Source organism: Eretmochelys imbricata, chromosome 8 (genome assembly GCF_965152235.1).
Source record: "Eretmochelys imbricata isolate rEreImb1 chromosome 8, rEreImb1.hap1, whole genome shotgun sequence".
Classification (NCBI taxonomy): domain Eukaryota; kingdom Metazoa; phylum Chordata; order Testudines; family Cheloniidae; genus Eretmochelys; species Eretmochelys imbricata.
The window spans coordinates 100,447,974-100,465,106 of NC_135579.1; the positions used below are offsets into that span (position 1 = coordinate 100,447,974).

Genomic DNA, 17,133 nt, shown 5'->3' on the forward strand with positions numbered 1-17,133 from the left:
GATTTATTTTTTGTGTGTGTAATTTGTTAGAACAAGTTATTTTTGGCTCAGCCAGAGCCATATGGATTTTCTATTTGTGTAACAAACAAACAAAACATCATTTAACTTTGAAATTTCTGTTGCATGTGTTGTTCAAAAAACAAAACTTTAAATCCTGCTCCTAAGCTGGCGCTATTTTCAGCCATCTCTTTGGAGACTTAATGACACCGTTTAAAAATGTTCCCCCATAGCAAACTCTGATTACTCCTGAAGGATTTCAAGTGTCTATCCAGGTAGCTTATCTTCATACATTTTTTTCATCACCTTGCATTGTGTTAAATAATATTTCACCATACATGCACCTGGAATGTTTTGCTCATCTGAAACTGTCTTTGGCGTGTTAATAGGAAATGGGACTGGGAAATGCAAAGTGTTCTCTAAAATTGTGGTGCATTTTTCGTGCGGAGAGGAACATTTGAAGCGCTCTCACACTCACTCACTCACTCACTCACTCACACTCTCTCTCTCTCTCTCTTTCTGATCTGTTCTTATAATATTGTCAATATAGATGATTGCAGTACCCGGCTTCTGTTACAGACCCAGTAGTCAGGAATTATAAAACTCACTTTTGATTTGATTCCTATGCAACACGGACATTGCAGTGCTACACTCTCTGTTTTTCTATCTGCTTTGTCAGGTATAGCTCAAGATCTCATGTGGTGTTCTCCCTTATTGCTTTATACATTTTACCTTGGGGTGAAATTGCTTGTTTCATATATCTGTCATTCTATTACCGTTGAAGTCTATGGTATGTTCAGATGATCACTGAAAACAGATGGAGTAAATGGCAGAAGATAGCTGAGTCCTACGTTAGAACAAAATGTAGGTTCGTGTCGCAGATAACTCACAAAGTATGTAGAAAGTTGGCCTACTTTCACAAGCAACTGGAAAAAAATCCTGTTATCTCCCTCCGCCTGAAGTTTCATCTCCTTTCCCATCATTACTAACCCTGTTGCCAAACCCTTTTTTCCCAGTTTTGAAATCTTGCTGGAATTAAGTGGCTTCTGGTTTTTGACAATGCAACATTTTGATGCATGTGTTTGTCATATCCTGATTAGATTGATATAACTTCTGGTCCCTTAGGTCCTCCTCAAAACTCAATTAATAAACTACAGTTTCATACAAGATGCTACCGCTAGGGTGATGAAACAGTCAGAGAAATTCAATTATATCATACACATCTTATCCATTTTCCACTGGCTTCCAGTCTGAAAGGAGATTGGATTTTCACAGTTCTTGGTGGTGGTTGCTGGGGTTTTTTTTTTGGGGGGGGGGGTGAGGGAGGGCAGGGGGAACAGCTATTGTCTTGTCTTCTGGACTTTAGTTAGAGTTTTCTCTCAGACTGGAGAGGTGCTTTCTGTCCCTGCTTGTCCAGTCGGGCTTTATAGCATTCCTCTTTACATGTGTTTCCGTAACAGAAGGAAGCTCTGCATTCTGTGAGTTCTGTGCTGTATTTCCCTCCAACTCTTTCATACACACAAACATTCTCGGTGTGATCCAGTGGCCACTGAAGTTAATGGGAGTCTTTCCTTTGATTTCAGTAGATATTGGCTCAGGCCTAAGTGCTTGAATTTGGATTTCAAAGGTGGGGATTCTAACCTCCATGTCTTGCACACAGCTGTGATGCCTGTGTAGAGGAACTGCTTGGTTTCTAAGAATGTCTTAGTGGCATAATCCCCACCACGCTGATAATCCTGGTGCTGCCACTTCTGACATCCTACGAGCTGCTCTCTTAACCTTTCCTGCTTCATGATGCTTCTGCGTATTCTTGGGCAATGGAATTAAGGATGCCTTCTGATTTATTTATTTTTCTGGTTTGGTTTGTGAAGTTCTAATGGGAATACCCCAGTGAAGATACAGCTGCTGCTGAGGGTGAACTTCCAACTGTTTTATGGGACTGGAGTACTAAAACCAAATCTAAATACAAGAACCTACACACTACGTCCCTGCATTTGGTACAATCTGCAGGACAAACTGCTCATCAGGTGTCAACCAGGGAGTTGGACTTTCTTAACATTGTCCAGCTGCAGTTTGAACAAGTATCCATACGTGTCTGAAATTGAAGGAAAGGCTCTTCCCATTAGGGAAATTAAGACACGTTCACTGTGGCAGGTGCCCTTTATGTGTCCAGGCTCATCGTGGCGTTGCGTCATCTGTCAAATAAAGATGGCCAGGCATGGGCAAACCACTGACACAGGCAAACTATTTCAGATAAGTGCTTTGAACAGCTTTTCTCATAGCATTTCAGCTCTCAGCTCCATTCCTGCCTGGAAACAGGAAGGACAGTTGTTCATGAAAAGTGATGAGAGGGGAAATGTAAAGTGCAATCAGACATTTCAGAGCCATAAAGATGGGCTGGTGCAACATAAGTGAAAATTATTAGGCTGTTCTTCATTTTCCAAACCACATCTCCCATTTGTAATGTTTACCCACGTAGGCAGATTTTAAAATGTTGTGTGTGCTATCAAGGGGAAACCTATATTTGACGGGGGTGGCTTATTGTAACAATTTAGAGAGGAGGAAAGAATCCTTTTTACAGCCCCTATGAGTGAGTCAGACATGCTTCATCTCCACTTCTGACTTCCCTAAGGCTTGACAGTCTTCTAAAATATTAGGTTCTCTTTGGTTCAGGCTCTCTAGTTTTTTCATTCTCTCTCTCTCTCTCTCTCTCTCTCTCTTTTTAAGCACAGCAGCAATTTTCTCCTCCCACCCCCGTATTTCTGGAATAATTTGTTTCATGTTTGTTTGTCTGTGGTAAGCCCTTGGGAGCCTGAAATTGAAAACTGCTTCCTCCATCCCTGAGAAATGTGTGTTCCCTCATCATGCTCTCTCACTGGTTTGCTGAAGGGCTGTAGCTCTTGAATGCTGGATTGTGGATAGACTCTGCAAACAGACATAAGAGAAAATAAGAGGCAGGCCAATTAGGCCTCTCAGTGACAGTGTCCCTTAAAGAAGCCATATATATCATACCTTTTACAAGGGAATAGGGTTACCAGGTGTTCAGTTTTCGACCAGAACGCCCGGTCACAAAGGGACCCTGGTGGCTTCGGTTGGCACCACTGACTGGGCCGTTAAAAGCCTTGTCAGTGGGGGGCCAGAGCTAAGGCAGGTTCCCTACCTGCCCTAGCTCCACGTGGCTCCCGGAAGCGTCTGCCAGGTCTCTGCAGCCCCTAGGCGCTGGGGCAGCCAGGGAGGCTCCGTGTGCTGCTTCTGCCTCAGAGCCGGTTCTGCAGCTCCCATTGGCCGGGAACCGTGACCAATGGGAGCTGTGGGGGGTGGTGCCTGCCTGTGCGAAGGCAGCCCGCAGAGCCTCCTTGGCTGCCCATGGCCTGGAGGCCACAGGGACTTGGCAGACGCTTCCTCGGAGCCGCAGTAAGCGCTGTCGGGACCCCGCACTCCCCCTGCACTCCAGCTCCCTGCCCGGAGCCCCCTCCTGTGCCCCAAACCTCTCATCCCTGGCCACATCCCCAGCCCAGAGCCCATACCCCCTCCCGCACCCCAACCCCCTGTCCCAGTTGGGTGAAAGTGAGTGAGGGTGGGGAAGAGCAACCAACAGAGGAAGGGGGATGGAGTGAGCAGGGGCAGGGCCTCGGAGAAGGGGCAGGGCAGGGTTTTGTGTGATTAGAAAGTTGGCAACCCTACAAGTGAGCCCTGGTATCCTGATCAAATTCCAATTTGGGTAACTACATTCTGCCTTCCTCTAAATTCCCATCCTAAAATGTTGCGTAATGTTGCTGTAGGCTGTTAGACAGCAGATGTGCTCTTCCATGGAGTTAGTTGCATTTCAGCACTGGATGAAATGATTTTTGTACATGTCTAGTGCAAGGCTCTTTCTACTGGAATCTGTTGCAAGCAGGAAGCCAGAATTCTACATCTACCTTCTATTGCTCAGGAGTGACATTAGACACAGCTAGCTGATTTTTGTGGAGGGACCCTTGCACCTTCTTGGGAGCCACATCAGGGTGGTAAAGGTCCAGTCGCTTTAAGGGTTTGCAACAGAAGAAGTGGCAGGGAGTTGATGGATGAGCACAGCTGCAGCCTGACTACCCCACCAAAACAGCCATTGGTAAGTCTGCCTCTTTAAGGCTGCCCCTCCCCAAATACCAGCAGCCAAGAACTACCAGCCAAGTGTGGCTCTGACCCAACCCTCCCAAAAGCTGAGGGGCAATGCCAAAGGCAGCAATAAATATTGCTCCATGTAGAGGTGACCAGAAGAAGGGTGGGAGGGAGAGGAGCCTGGCAAAAAATGAAGGGCAGTTGTGATCTGGCATTGTGGTGTTTGTGATGTGTGATTTGGTTTGAAACCTCACCCCCGGCAATCATGCTTTTTAACCAAGAGGCTCTTATGTTGTGTTTCGCCCCGTCAGCATTCCAACCCTTCCCATCCCATGTGTTATGCTCCAGGAGGCTGGCATGAAATACATTAATGGGATCTATCTCATGGAACGTAATGCCGGTTGCATCTTACATGTGTGGTGTTGATGATATTGAACGTGGATGTGTAGCAAAGAGAAAAATGAATGCGAGTTTCCCTTAAACCTTGCCGCTAGTAATACCGTGTGTGTACTCGCTCTCCATTCATTTGCTTTTGCAGCACCCATGGGCAGTATTGCCAATGAGCCTATGAAAGGTAGCATACAGCCAGGATCTTTTGGGTCAATTTCCTAGCAAATCTTGAATGTACTCATAGATCCGGGTGACTTAATATTCATGAAGAAATACTCAAACATACAGTAGCTGCTGGCTCCTAGGAAGCAGCCTACACTAGAAAAAGAACAGGGACCTGAAAACCTCAGAGCTGCAGCTGTGTTAAAAGAATGCGCTCCCTTCTGAGCAGTGATGGAAATCTTTACTAAAACCATTGTAACCTACAGTCAAGTTTGAAAGTAAAGGACCTAAGGATGAGAGGAGATGTATGATATCAAATCCAGTGACATGCCAGACTTCTGGTACTGAAACTTTCATATGTGCATTAAAAAAGAAAAGAAAAATAATTCCAGCTGGAAGGTGGAGTTAAAGTAACTATCGCCACAGGATACATAGATAACGTGTCAGTCACCTATATCTATTCAACTGCTTCTTCGGTACTGTCTCTGCTATGCAGTAGTCCAACACATGTACAATGATAGAAGGGATGTTAGCCCATCTTCCTAGCTAGATTCCCACTTGGTTAATTACGTTCTGCCCACATAGAAAGTACCCTGCAAACTTAGTCTGGTGTGATTTTCTTTCTTGAGCTGTAATATGTGTTACCCTGTTAAACAGTGGCCACATTTTGCTGCAGAGGTAGCTGCTTTTTATAGCAGACATAGTGAGATCTCTATGCTGAGTACGACTGGTTTGTTTTAATTTAGAATAATAGCACTTCTGGGTACCAATAGTCTGCCAATGTACCCTGGTAATTTTTGAACCCTGCCCAGAAGGCGAAGCTTAAAATGTGACGTGTGAAGCTCCCTTTCAACAGTGTCTAGTTACTCAGAGACACAGTGACCATTGCCAGCTGCAGTGTCGGAGTCCCGAGGAAGGTGAGATGGCTGGACTAAAGTGAATGGAAAGATACCCAAGGCACTGCATGTCTGGCATAGTAATACCTTATATTTTTATAACACATCTTATTCCAAATCACCTTAAATTGCAACAAATTGATAGACGGATGGGAGATAGGATTCACCCACCACTGAAATACTGGCTGAAGCATGACAGCTGTTTAACAGCACACTGCAGTGCTGCACAACCATTTAGGGCATGAAAACAGTCTAGTGCCTAAGTCAACCAGCAGGAGAATGGTTAGTAATCAAAAAATAATTATTTTGGCCAAGACAGTAGGGTTATTGCTTTTCCTCTTAATTAATGGCAACAAGTATTCAGGAACATGGTTTTTACATCTCATCCAAAGATGCCTAACACAATTCTAGGGTATAGGCTTATTTCCCAATCACCAGCACCACTTCCTGTGTCTTAAGAAAAGCCCCACACCAGATTAGTTATATTTTTATTATAATGAGATGGTTGTAGACTGGTGCCCTTAGAAACGTATCTCTTGTTATATTTATGGCTATCTCTCATGTACCTGCATAGTTGTTACTACAATGTACGGCCTCTAAAGGCACTTACTTGAAAGAGATTCCATTCGGAAACGGTTGGTACCTTTTATTTCTTTATTTGTTGCTGCCCGCCACTTCTGTATGAAATTGTTGCAACCTTGCAGCCTAATAACATTTCTTTCCCCAAAAGTAGCTTTTTAAATATTTAGATACCCATGTTCTCATGCAGTGTGCAATCTACACCAATAAAACATGAGCAAACCAGCATGTACATATCTTTACATCCCTGTTGAACTTGCTAGAATTTTTTTAAACTGATTTCAAGAAATAGGAGGAAATTGAAGGAAGAATAACAAAAATGATAAGGGCGTTGGAAGGATTGATCTCTGAGTAATGATTTAAAGGAACTGAATATGTATTATAAGTATGGCTGATAGCACTGTCGATTAGTAAGGGTGTCCGACACTTCCCACTATCAGCACGGTGGGCTGGACTAACTGACTTCTTGAGGTTCCGTCAAGTCCTACATTTCTATTATTCTATAAAACCCTGCTTTCAGTTGCTTATAACTTTGCTAAACTTTAGCCATTTCCATGCAGAGAGTCTGTCTCAGGCTCAGGGTTTTTTGTGTGGAAAATTTCAACCTAAATGGGTGGGCTATTTTCAGGAGGCTAGGGCAAAATATGTTGTTTTGTCCATATTAAAAAAAAGTCCGATGATATTTTGTTTGAAAAGGTGTAGTGCCCCCATGGCTTGGAGCAAGGAAGTGTCGAGCGCTTCCAGCTGCAACTGAAATCAGTGGGAGCTGTGATTTGAACATATAAAGTGCTATATAAAGAATGCTAAGTATTATGAAAAATCTGGTATTAAGCATCTCAAAGTGGGCACCTGAAATTAGTGGATACTTCTGTCCCTAATGTCTCTCTGACTTAGCTCCCAACCTAATAAAATGGGGAGACTGCCATCCCCTCACCCCTCAGGGGTGTTGTGAAACTGAGGAAATTAATCATTCTCTCTTCAGGGCAGGGTTTAAATAGCATGTCGTAAACAAGGCCAGGGGATTCACACTGAGTGACAGGTTTCAGAGTAGCAACCATGTTAGTCTGTATTCGCAAAAAGAAAAGGAGTACTTGTGGCACCGTAGAGGCTAACCAATTTATTTGAGCATAAGCTTTCGTGAGCTACAGCTCGCTTCATCGGATGCATTGACTGAGTGAGGAGAACTCAAATTATTGACTAGCTGCTCATTACATGAGACCTGTCCATTCTGTGTATTGAACGAGTCAGGGGTCCTATGGAAACAATGATATGTGCTCCTTTACTTAAAGGCTGCATAGTAGTGTATAAGCACCAGGGGGCTGAATTAAGGTTGCCCAGACAAGCATAATTGTGTCATTTCCTAATTTCTAAGTGCTTGACTGTGAACCTTAATAATGTTTTTAATCTTTGTGTGTAATAGATGCTACTGCAAGATCCAAGTAGTCTTTCCTCGAGTTTTGTATAGTGCCTCAGTAGTCATCTACTGCCGACATGGTTACCCTGTCCATATGCTTGATGGATATAAATACCAAATAGATATAGGTATACAAGTTGATATCACTAGTAGTAATTGGGTGAAATATAAAAAGGGAAATGTAAGGTGAATATCAGTGTGAGGCATTTTGAGCTGCTCTGTAATAATGTATAAACACTGTATGTTGACTTGGTTATTGGGGTGTTTACTGTAGGCATATGTTGGGTTAGTTGACTAGAGCTTTGTAAGAAATACAAGCATGAAGCTAAAGAGTGGTTCAAGGTAAGCCACCCTCAGAAAACACTTGAGTGGTATTATGGGACAATACCCAAACGGTTAGTTGTGAAGATGTTATCTTCTCCCCAGCCAGCTACAAATCTAGTTGTGTCCAAAACGTCCAAAGCCCAGGAAAGCAGAAGAACAAAGGAACTCTGGCAGTTGCGAAAGGGGCTCTCTCTTGAGAAGGATGTAGTTGTTTGGGAGAGCCAGACTGACACCCAGGACCCACTGAAGAATATAGTCCTATATGGGTTACCATCAGGAGATGGTAAGGCAGACATGCATAGAGACTTTGTTGTTTTAAAATCCCCTTTCTCTAAATACTTTGTCCTGTTGTTAAAGAAACATACTTTGGTTTAAAAATACTGTCTGGTGGTTCTAATCACCATTGGTCACATACTCCTAAAGGGAAGAACTGCAAGTGTTTGAACTCAATTGGACCTGTTGGGTAAGCGTAGCGGATACATACAGTACTGTACATAAGAACGGCCATACTGGGTCAGAGCAAAGGTCCACCCAGCCCAATATCCTGTCTTCCGACAGTGGCCAGTGCCAGGTGCCCCAGAGGGAATGAACAGAACAGGTACTCATCAAGTGATCCATCCCCAGTAGTCCTGCCATTTCACATTAGGGTTCCTTCAGAACTCTTGGGTGAATACCATCTGGTTCTGGTGACTTATTACTGTTTAGTTTATCAGTTTGTTCCAAAACTACCTCTAATGATACATCAATCTGGGACAATTCCTCAGATTTGTTGCCTAAAAAGAATGGCTCAGGTTTAGGAATCTCCCTCACATCTTCAACTGTGAAGACAGATGCAAAGAATTCATTTAGTTTCTCCGCAATGGCCTTATCATCCTTGCATGCTCCTTTAGCATCTCGATCATCCAGTGGCCACACTGGTTGTTTAGCAGGCTTCCTGCTTCTGATGTACTTAACAATTTTTTTGCTATTACCTTTTGAGTCTTTGGCTAGCTGTTCTTCAAATTCGTTTTTGGCCTCCCTAATTGTATTTTTATACTTCATTTGCCAGAGTTTATGCTCCTTTCTATTTTCCTCACAAGGATTTAACTTCCACTTTTAAAAGGATGCCTTGTTGCCTCTCGCTGCTTCTTTCACTTTGTTGTTTAGCCATGGTGGCTCCTTTTTGGGTCTCTTACTATGTTTTTTTTTTTAATTTGTAACTGTAACTGTAGTCCAGGACCCAGTCTAAGTGTGGGAGAACTGTAGATTGCCACCCCAGGACAGGTAAAGGCATGAGGCCCGATACCTGAGGAGGTGCACTCAGGGCTTCTCTACATGAACAATTAGAACTGCTGCAAGCTGGGGTGTGACTCTACTCCACACTAGCGTGCTATGATCTAGCTATTCCTATGCCCTCTACTGACGCGCATTAACAGGTCATTGACGTGCTTTGAGCTAGTCCAGTTTCAAAAAGGGCTAGATCAAAGCGTTCTAATGAACTGTTCATGCACATCAGCAGGGTTCACAGCGATAGTTAGACTGTGACAGGCTAGCATGGTGGACATTCACACCCCAGCTTGCCGCAGTCTAATTGTTCATTTAGACAATTACTGAGAGCAGGGCCGTCCCTAGCTATTCTGGGGCCCTAAGCAGCCCCCCATGGGGGGGGGGGCAGTCTCTGGGGGGGAGGGGCTGACTTGGGGGGCAGGGGGGAACCACGCCCCAGCATTCACTGGCGGCATGGCTGGGCTGGGTCACTGCACTTCCTGCCGCCGGTGAGTGCAGGCCCAGCCCTGCTGCAGTCCTCAGGGGAGTGGGGGTGGGGCTGGGCCGGGGGGGGTGGAGCAGGGGCAGGGGTTTTTGGGAAGGGGTGGAGTGGGGGTGGGGCTGGGGCGGAGTGGGGGTGGGAAAAGGCGGGGCTGGGGCAGAGCAGCGGCGGGGGCTGTGGGGAAGAGGCAAAGCAGGGGGTGGAGCACCATGCAGCTGCATACTTTGCGTATGGGTAGGGATGGTCCTGCCTCAGAGAGACTGGAAGGGGGACAGAGGTGCAGCTGTCCCTGTAACCATGACATAAGCTTCACAGCAGTGAGTTCTGTTGGATTGTGCAGTAGTCTCCCAAGGAAAGTGTTGGAAGCCCCATCACTTGAAAAATTGAAAATCAAACTGGACAAAGGATTGGAGAATAAACTGTAAGGAGCAATCCTGCACTTGCCCCTGGGGACTAGCATACCTTTTACATCTATCTTCTCAGATTTTTTATGAAATCACAGGGCAAGATTTTCCTATCCTTGTAATGGACCTTGCCTCCAATATTCTGCTTTTGCTGCATGCACAGAAATCCTACTGACACCACTGAGAACTCAGTGTATGTAGGGAAAGTAGAATCTCTGAACGGAGATGTGCTTTGTAGATCGGAGAGGGGAATTCTACCCATTTTCTCCTCAGTGCACATGCCTGTTACCAGCTATGGGAAATGCATGTGTTTGTCAGAAGAAGAAAATATCCCTTTTTGTTTATTCTTATTTAACACTGTTTACACAGAAAATAGCAAAACAGATCTCTAACTATCATGTACTATTTAAAACTCTGTCTCTACACAGTGCAAAGCTCATTCTGCAAACATCTACTCCACCATGTGGCCTTTGGGAGCTAATGCTGCTCTGCCTGTCCACTTGTGTTCTGGCAGGAGTATACACTGCAGTGGTGATGTTAAATAGCCTTTTGTGAAGGTTTCCAGGGTTGTAAATTACACATGCAAAATGTTGCCAAAAAACCAAAACCAAAACTCACCCTTCCATGGCTGTAGCTGAAACCATAGCCGGCTCACTACCTAATTGCCATAAAACATGTCGGCCTGAAAGAATCCCCTTTTATGGATTATAGGCAAATGCATAAATCACAACCCCCAAGGACCCAAACGGTGAAATGCACACTAATGAAGACTCCAGCTTCTCCAGTGCTGACAGGTGAACATTTGATTTGTAAAATGTCATGCGTCTGAGAGGGTTAAAAAGATATTTTCATTATAAGAAGCCAGGATTCCATTTCTTTGCCTTGACCTCTCTCTCTCATAGTGCACAGTGACTATTGCAGACTACAGTCTCCCAGCAGTTCCTGCTGCAACTCTTGCTTCGAAGAGGAGCAACAACAGGGACCAATTACCCTCTGTCTCAGCTCTTTTTATTGCCTATGCCTGGAAAAAAGTATGCTGCATCTCCTCCCCTGCCCCCTACCCTTTTTCAATGTCAGACCCTAACCCTGACCCCAAGTGCCATTTGCGGATTTGAACGTACAGGCTTTGTGTGCGGTATTATCTGCAGATTCACCCGGTACTGATCCAATAAACCAACAAAGCCGAAGGGAAGTGTGTACAGTTCTCTTTGTAATAAATCATATGCCATGAAAAAGGATTTCTTTAACTCCTTTACTCCATTATTCTCCATATCTCACCTTGTGGAAGAAGGTCTGTTAGTGAAAGACTCAGGATCATAGTAGGTGCAGGGAAGGAAAATGTTGTGGGGGAAGGGGGAAGGAAGAATCAAAGCAAAGGGAAAGTCGGAGGTCCTGGAGATTTCTGTAATTTGGAGGTTCTTGAAAGGAAAGGCACAACCTGAAAGGAACATAAGCAGCTGTAAAATTTTTATGGCCCGGCATTGACCACATCACTAAACCCTTCTCAATTCTAGCAAAAAACTAGAAGGGGTTTGCTAAAGCAGCTATGCGAGGGATATTTTAAACCAGTGTTGGGTGAACCTCAGAATGTTAGGCAATAATCTGAACAGAAACCTCTTAGCAGTTTGGATTCTAGTTTGAGCTTCTTTGCTTTTGTCGAGGTGGGCTGGTAACCTCTTGAAGTAGAGAGAGATGGGGACTGCAAACATTTTCAGTTAGTTTCTGTTTCAGTATTGGAACTAATTTGCTTTGACTGGATTTGCACCTCTTTATGGTGGTTTAGTAGCAGAAATGTTTGCCAAAATAGTGAATTTCAGGTGACTATTGGAGAATCTTAATGGAACCGAATTTCTAATTCATAAGCCCAAGTATCTACAGCAGAAACCTGATTCTAAGAATTATGCTCATCCAGTCATGGAACGGAAACATACCATGTCCACTGTACTCTAAACCAACACAGTTTGAATTTGCAAGTGTTCAACATATGAATGTTTTAAAATTATGTTAATATGGACAATCAACAGCAATTGCTGATTGCTCAGAAAGTTCATAAAGACATAACGGTTGGTTTCCATGGAGGTGAAAATAGTGTCATAAAAAAAGTTTAGGGTTTCCCATTGTGAATGATCAGCAGGAGCAGGTGGAAAAGACAGAATGCTGGTTTCCTCCTTTATCACACCAAAACATGCAACCACCTCCCCCTTCATTCTGAATCACCTGCGCCAACATCCCAATCCATTTCAGGCTCCAGTTCAAAATTACCCAGTTTGTTTTTAAAACCTTTCATCACTTTGCTCCAACCACCCTCACGAAGCTTGTTTCTCTCTACTTCCTTCACCTCTCCCTTCACTTACCTGCATTTTCCATCCTTCCTGCAGCCTCACTGTTTTTTGAATGCAAGGCAGCTCTCTCAATCTGGTACATCCTTCTGTATTGCTCAGCCCCAGGTCTCATTTCAAAGCTCCTCTTCAAATGTAACTTTTCTTCCTCTGCTTTTCTCAGTTTCTCTCTCTCTTTAGGGTTGGTTTTGCACTGAATGTTTTAGTTTATTTCTTGTACAATATAAACACACCACTGTTGTAGAATATACAACCCACCATCTTGCAATCTTTATGGGCCAGATTGTGGAGCTCTATGTGACACTGGTGGGTACTCATGTGACTAGTTGGCACTGAAACCAATGGCACTCATTATGGTACTCACCGGTGTGAGTAAAGGATGAAAAATCTGGCCCTAAATCTTCAAAGGTTGATAGGGTGTAGTGGAACACAATTCTTTTCCCATTGCAGGGCTGGTTTTTTGAAGCAGTGTGAACTAGTGGATGGAACAATAGTCTAGAACTTGGGAGACCTCAGTTCTATTCCCTGGGTGACCTTCAGCAAGTCACTCCACTTCCTCTGCCTCACTTTCCCTACCTGTACAAAGGGGATAATGATACTAACCTCCTTTGTAAAGTGCTTTGAGGTCTGCTGATGAAAAACACTGTATAAGAGCTAGGTGGTACTATTATTTCTAAGTTATGTATGGGGTACCTGAGACATCAGTCAACCAGTTAACTAATGGAAGCACCAAGCAACAAGTACTTGGAAACAATCTGGTCTAGGCTGTGGAGAGGAGATTTACAAATGAATGCAAGATGCAGAGGGAAACTACCCAGTTGAAACTGTTGCAGAGGATACATTGGATACAAGAGAGACTGCATTACCTGGGAGTAAAAGAGTAGCATGAATGCAGGATCTGTAAAAGAGAGACAAGGCGCGTGAGGTAATATATTTTATTGGACCAACTTCTGTTAGTGAGAGAGAAGGTTTTGAGTTTACACAGAGCTCTCCTTCAGGTGTGGGAAACACACTCAGAGTGTCACAGCTAAATACAAGGTAGAACAGATTGTTTAGCATAAGGAGTTAACACATATTTCAAAGGACCATTCAAGGTGAAGTGACCTGTAAAACCTCTCTAATCATACTGTGGGCGGGGCGGGGGGGAATGGGGCAGAGGAGGGAAATTAATGGGTTTATAGATTCTTGTAATAAAACATAATTCCAGTGTCTCTGTTCAGTCCATGATTTTCAGTGTCTAGCAAAGTTATGAATTTAAGCTCCCCCGCTCACCTTTTTGAAGATACTGTGCAGGTTTCCTTTGAAGATGAGGAGTGATAGGTAAGATATAGAGTGATCACTTTGTGAAAAGTGTTCACCAACAGGTGACACAGTGTTTTTGTCTCTCATCATTTTTCAGTGTGAGTTCCTTTGATAGTATAGTGATTAGTTTCACCCACATATTTGTTACTGGGGTATTTAGTGCACTGGATGAGGTACACCACATGGTGTGATAGGCATGTGCTGGACCCATGGGTCTTGAAAGGTGTATTTCTGGGGTGGGATGTTGATCATCATAGCAGTGGAAATATGTCTACATATCTTTTGTTCTGGCAGGGTCTGGATCTGATGAGTGGTGTGTCCTGGTCTGTGGGGAGCTTGCTTCTGATGGTGAGGTTGGGGAGCTTTTTGAAGGCTGAAAGAGGGGTCCAGGAAAGATTTCTTTCAGCATGTGCTCCCCATTGAGTATGGATATATAAAAGTCATGCAGAAGCCTCTCACCATATGTTTTGGCCATGTCCAGTTATGCATAAGTTTTGGGAGACTGTTTTACATGAAATAAGATCAATAATCAAAACAACTTTGTTTTCCTTGGAGATGGCACAAGTTTGCAAGAGATGAATAAAGAAAACATTATGGATGCAAATTAGTCTGTAGGTAAATAAGTAAAAAGAAAACTGAACACTGCTCCAAAACTGGAAAGACCTACTAATGCCCATATCAGAGTAAATTAACTGTTGCTTCAATAGAGGTGAAATACAGTGATATCATAGATTAACTAAATGATATTTTGAAATTAAAAAGAAAAGGAGTACTTGTGGCACCTTAGAGACTAACCAATTTATTTGAGCATAAGCTTTCGTGAGCTACAGCTCACTTCATCGGATGCTGTAGCTCACGAAAGCTCATGCTCAAATAAATTGGTTAGTCTCTAAGGTGCCACAAGTACTCCTTTTCTTTTTGAGAATACAGACTAACACGGCTGTTACTCTGAAACCTGTCATTTTGAAATTAGTTTGGGATCATATTAAGTAATGATGGGTGGATAATCCCAACTGAATAACTTTGTCAAAATTTGCTTCTATTTTTTTCTTTCTGAAATGTTAGTGCAAAATTCTCACATTCATTTGTTGCATAAAATAGATCCTGAAATCCATCATAAAGAATGATTCATAGGAAATTTGTCCTGTGTTGGTTAGTTACAGAAATTATGCATAATTATTTCTGTTCCCTGGTTGGGTGAGTTATGTAACTAACAAATACTGTGCAAACGTCAGTTCGCAATTCCTGTTTGAATTTAGTTGTTGTTGTTTTTCGTGTGCTCTATAGCCTGATTGCTCAAATGACCAAGGAAAGTGAACATGGTGGATTCAAAATTTGTCTGCTTTCTGTGATGTTACTACTTTAAAATATGTTTAAATGTAAATGACCTGGTCTAGTCATGCAGGAGATGCGATTTCTGGCACCGAGCTCCTACAAAAGAGGTCCTGTGGAGTCAGCATGCTGTGTCCTAGCGTGGTTTGCCAAACAGCAAGAAAATTCATTGTGAGCATGAAGGTTTCTAAGTTTGCAAAATGAAAAGGCGGTTAGCGTGATTCTGATCTCTTACCAGTTTTACACCATTTACTTTTCAGTGGCGATACTCCTGTTTTATGCCAGCACCAATGAGGTCAGAGGCAGGCATCGTGAGAGGAGCTGAGCAGGAATGGGGTTTCCTGTTCTGCAAAAAATTCAAAGATTTTTCTCACTTTTTTTTTCCCGTTCCATGTGAAATGAAACAAATCTGTTTTGTTTTGCAGAAGAGCAGGCTGTCTGGCTCACCAGCTGGCAACGTGACAAAATGGTCAGGTAGCCCAGCCATCCACATGACCTTTAGGTGGGCAGTCTGGGGAACTGGCCAGGTGGGGAATCAGCCACCTGACTTCCTGAGTAATAGGCGAACTGGCCTCCTGACTTCAGAGGTGACTACCTGGGGGCAATCATTCTGCTGCCTTCCCACAAGCCCTGCCCTGATGGGGTACCTGAGAGGTGGGAAGCTGGAGCCAGGAGAACCCACCTGCCAAGTGATTGGCTGCTTGCCTGGTCTGTCAAAATTTTTGACAGAATCCATACATTCTTGCAGAACGCTGTTCTGTTGGAAGATTTCTGACTAGCTCCAGTGTTGAGTTTAATTTTGTGGTTTCAACCCGACACTTTCCTCTTCCAAGTTGTGCATTTTGTGTTTCTATCCAAGCCTGTGCTTTGGCTCAGCATTTAGGATGTTGGGTATTTTCCTTTCATTTTTGCCTATTAAATGTAAGGTCCTAACTCCCAGATTCTTCATATTTTTGTTAAACTACATTACTAGAGCAAATCTCTATTGTTTGTATAGGTGTATTTAAAAGATTAAGATAGATCAGGCCTTCACACAATGGTTTGTGGATCAACGAAAGCTCTTTACGTCTCAAGAAGCTTTAAGGTTGAGTAGCAAGTTTGATTGTATTGTTTAGTTTTATATATAGGAAAATTTGTACCTTTGCCTGGGGTTGTCTGTTGTTGTTTCTGTTGAGAATCAATGTGATTCCTGCATTGCTGAACCATATCCACTGGTCAGATCTTGCTCTGTCAAGGCGACAATTATATGTTGCACTTGATGCCCAAAGGTGGGGTAGATGACACCTAAAGTGGACAGCAGATGTAATCCCTGCCCTGAGGAGTTTACAAACCGTGGGGCTCATTCTGCAACCCTTCCTTGTGTTCAGAAGTACCTCACTCTGCCAGTAGTCTGGGTGACTTTAGACGGACTTTTTGAGAGGAAGATATAACTCAACCTGAGTAAGGGGGACAGTATTAGACTCGAAATTAGACCATGAAGTACCAGGAGGAATACGAGTCAGCAGGGAGAGAAGAGGAGTCAGAAGTAACATATAGGATCTCACATTAAGAAGGTTACATGGTTGATCTGCTCAGTAAGGGCTAGTTCATGGCATGATAAAGTAAATAGGGTTGGGCTTTCTTTTCATGTAAATGGAATAGATGGCTTTCTTGTCTAATTTTGTGTAGGTTTGGCAACAGAGAGAAGGACTGAAAAGCCCTGGCTCAGTGAAAACACTTAAACGCATGCTTAAGTCCGTCCCTATTCCATGAAGCACTCAAGCACCCTCTTAATGCCCGTTGACTTCCATGTGCTTAAGGGCTTCTCTGAGGATGGGGTAGGAGCATGGTGGGTCAGCTTTGGCAGAACCTTGCAGACGTAGCTGGTACGTGGAAGAAAGTGGGAAGACAGTCATGGGCTAGGTGGGTGAATGGACTATTGAGACTGTCATTGTTGGCACTGCAGCATGGTCAGATTGGGGAGGTGAAGTGGAAAAGGACAAGGCTGGCTGAAAGGGAGGTTGAGGGAACAATGATATGAAGGGTAAGAAGCTTAAATGTGAGTCACCAAAGGTGCTGCTACAGAAATCCTGCCGACCAGGTCATGACAGGTCACCGCCTGATTTCTCCTACTGCTCTGGAGAGAACTTGCCCTGTTTTTTGCTAGGAG

At 43.6% G+C, this 17,133-nt stretch overlaps 1 protein-coding gene across 1 annotated transcript in view; it reads left to right on the top strand.

Moving 5' to 3' along the window:
• The window catches only part of AGBL4 (AGBL carboxypeptidase 4), a 1,373,421-nt gene that overhangs the window by 1,171,104 nt on the left and 185,184 nt on the right, over nt 1-17,133 (top strand). The window lies entirely within an intron of this gene.